Source organism: Muscardinus avellanarius (assembly GCF_963383645.1).
Source record: "Muscardinus avellanarius genome assembly, chromosome: 9".
NCBI classification, from domain to species: Eukaryota; Metazoa; Chordata; class Mammalia; order Rodentia; family Gliridae; genus Muscardinus; species Muscardinus avellanarius.
In genome coordinates, this window is record NC_137795.1 from 25,734,355 (window position 1) to 25,737,894 (window position 3,540).

Sequence of the window (3,540 nt, forward strand, 5' to 3'; positions counted from 1 at the left end):
TTTCAAATAACTTCTCCACAGTAGAGGGCATTATACTACAAGATGGTGGCCCAGGAGAAATGCTTCCTCTTCAATCAAATTAGTTATGTAACTTGTTTCTGTTCAGAAAGCTAAAAGCCTTCCATTAACCACCAGGTTATGCCAGGTATGATGGAGAACAGTGAATGAGCATTCAGCCATCAAGAGAGGAACACATGCGCTATTTTTATGAGTCACAGACACTGTGGGAGACACTAGCCAGAAAAGGGAAAGCCATCCTTCTACGACGTATCCCAGAGATGAGAAACTCAGGAGGTGAGGATGCATGATGCCCGGGGGCAGAAACTGCCAGACCACACTCACTCCGGAGGAGGTCTTCCTTGTGGTACATTTGATGACTCGATCTTACATTTTAGGTCCCACAAGAGTTAAGAGAAGTATCCTGGGACACAATCTTTATGACCTGAAACCTCAGGTTTCTAAAAAGGGGTAGGTGGAGACCTAGAGGAGGACGAGGATCTGCTGTCCACTCATACCAATGTCTGGCTCACGCTCCCACACGCCCATACCCCAGAGAAGAAATCTTCTGGGGATCAGTTCCGTCTTCTCTGATACAACATGGAGCTGGAAGAAGCAAACATACACTGATGACCTTATCGTCATCTCCACTCAGAGGAAATGATTATTAACCCCATTTTCCAGATGAGGAGAACGTAGTCCATGGGCGTTACATGACTGGCCAGCATGCAGAGACTTGAAATAGCCTTGCTTACTCATGCTTTCTCTATGTCCTGTTAACAACAAAATGATCCCTAAAGTTACCCTTCCAAAACTTACAAGTAGATTATAAACTCAGAATATAAAATTAAAGTGAAGAATCAAGATTTTGCCATAAATGGATTCCGTGAAAATACTTTCAGAATTCTGTGTGTGTGTGTGTGTGTGTGTGTGTGTGTGTGTGTGTGTGTGGTACTGGGGTTCCTGGAAGCCCTTCTACCTCCGGGCTACACTCCCAGACCTATTTTTACATTTTTATTTGGAAACAGGGTCTCCTAAGCCAGCGAGGCTGACTTTAAACCTGCGTGATCCTCCTGTCTCTGCCTCCCAAGCACGGGGATTACAAGCGTGCACCACCATGCCAGGCAACCTTCAGAATTTAATCAGACCCTCCAAGGTCACTTTGACACAGGACATCATATTTTTATTAAATTCAAAGAAAAACTTATTGGAGACATAAGATAAAACAGCCACCAAAAATTAGTAAGCTAATGTGCTAAGGGCCAAATAAGTATCCATAAAATGCTGATCAGCATTGATAAAACAATGAAACCATGATAATAGAAAACTGAAGCCCAAACCTCAGTAAGTAACCCCAAAAGCAAATTTGCCTCCTCTATACAGGGCCATTGTTCTTCATAGGGAATATGGATTCTACCTTTAAAATATCATTCCCCGCCACACGTGGTGGCGCACGCTTGTAATCCCAGCAGGAAGATCAAGGTTCTCGACAGCCTCAGCTACTTACTGAGGTCCTTTGCAACTCAGTGAGACTCTGTCTCAAACTAAAGAATAAAAACAGGGCTGGGGATGTAGCTCGGAGGTAGAATGCCCCTGGGTTCCATCCCCAGTACTGCAAAAAATAAAAAATAAAAATAAATTTAAAAGTTAAAAAATAAAATATAATTCCTGTGGAAAATGAGGAAGGGCAAAATGAGTGATGTGTGCATGGATGCCTCTACCATCCTGTATCCCATTAAGATGTGTGACTATAATACACCAATTAAAAAGAAAAAGTCACCTTTCTGCCTCGGCTGCCGCCATGGCACCTATGAAAAAGCTTCTGGCGAAGGGGTGCAAAAAAAAAAAGAAGCAGGTTCTGAAGTTCACTCCTGACTGCACCCACCCTGTAGAAGATGGAATCATGGATGCTGCCAATTTCGAGCAATTTTTCCAGGAGAGAATCAAAGTGAATGGGAAAGCTGGGAATCTTGGTGGTTGTGACCATCGAAAAGGAGCAGGAGCGAAATCACCGTGACGTCCGAGGTGCCTTTTCCCAAAAGGTATTTGAAATATCTCACCAAAAATATTTGAAGAAGAATAACCTACGTGATTGGTTGCGAGTAGTTGCTAACCGCAAAGAAAGTTATGAATTACATTACTTTCAGATTAACCAGGATGAAGAAGAGGAGGAAGATGAGGATTAAAATTCATATATCTGGAATATTTTGTGTAAGTTCTTGAATAAAACTTGGGAACTAAAAGAAAGAAAGAAAGAAAAAGTCAGGTGTGGTGGCACACGCTTGTAATCCCAGCATTTGGGAGGCTGAGACAGGAGGATCGTGGCTCATAGACAGCCTCAGCTACTTAGTGAGGCCTTCTGCAACTTGGTGAGACCTTGTTTCAAAAGAAAGAATTAAAAAATAGGGCAGGGGGTATATCTTGGAAGGATGTAGAATGTCCCTGGGTTCCATCCCCAGTACTGCTAAATAAATAAATAAATAAATAAATAAGCAAACAAATATCATCTTGCTCATCTCTACATCTTCTTTCTTTGAAATAAATTATTTTTACTAAATATACATTTAATAATAGGCTGGTGAGTATTAAACTGCTTCAGTTTTTGTCCAAATGTCTTTCCTTTTCTATCACATTAAATTATAATATCAGTGTATAGAATTCTAAACTGACAGTTATTTCCGCTATGCATTAGAAAAATATATTTGTTCCATTTTTTAAAATCTGACTTGTTGATTGTTTTTATTGGTGCATTATAACTATATATTGTAGTGAGATTCATTATTGTATTTGTACACATATATAACACTACCTGGTCAGGTTAATTCCTCTTCCTCCCCTCCTCTCTGCCCTGGTCTCCTTCCTCTACTTGTCTCTTCCGTTTCCCCCTAGCTTTTTCCTTTTCCCCCTCTAGTTCCTACAGGAGAGAAAACATAGAACCCTTGACTTATTGAGTCTGGCTTATTTTGCTTAACATAATTGTCTCCAAAGTCCATTCATTTTCCTGTAAATGACATACTTTTATTCTTCTTTATGAGTGAATAAAACTCCACTGCATGTTTATACCACATTCTCTCTATCCATCCACCTGTTGATAAGCCCCTCGGCTGGTTCCACAACTTGGCTATGGTGAGTTGCACTGCTGTAAACGTGGATATGAGAGCGTCGCTGCAGTACGCTGACTTTGGGGTAAATACTGAGGAGTGGATAGCTGGGTCATGTGGCGCTTCCAATCCTAGTCTTTTGAAGAATCTCCACATGTATTTCCATAGAGGTTGAAGTAAAATACAATTCTATCCACAGTGTATACGTGTTTGTTCTCACCACATCCTCAACCAGTCTTTTTTATTACTTGTATTCTTGATGATTGCCTTTCTGGCTAGAATGTGGTGAAATCTTGGCATAATTTTGATTTGCATTTCCTGGATTGCTAAAGATGTTCCAGTTTGCTGATGAGAACCTTTCTGTTAGTAAAATTTTTCTTCCCTTTTAGTATCTTCTCTCTTTATTGCTAAAGTTTTTCTGTTTGGTAATTCTATAGTTTTT

General features: G+C 40.4%; 1 pseudogene across 1 annotated transcript; it reads left to right on the plus strand.

The window, feature by feature from the left end:
• The first annotated feature begins 1,798 nt into the window (after window positions 1-1,798).
• Window positions 1,799-2,183, plus strand: LOC308266931 (large ribosomal subunit protein eL22-like; annotated as a pseudogene). The gene has a single exon. The product of its transcript is annotated as a large ribosomal subunit protein eL22-like (transcript).
• The last annotated feature ends 1,357 nt before the right edge of the window (window positions 2,184-3,540 follow it).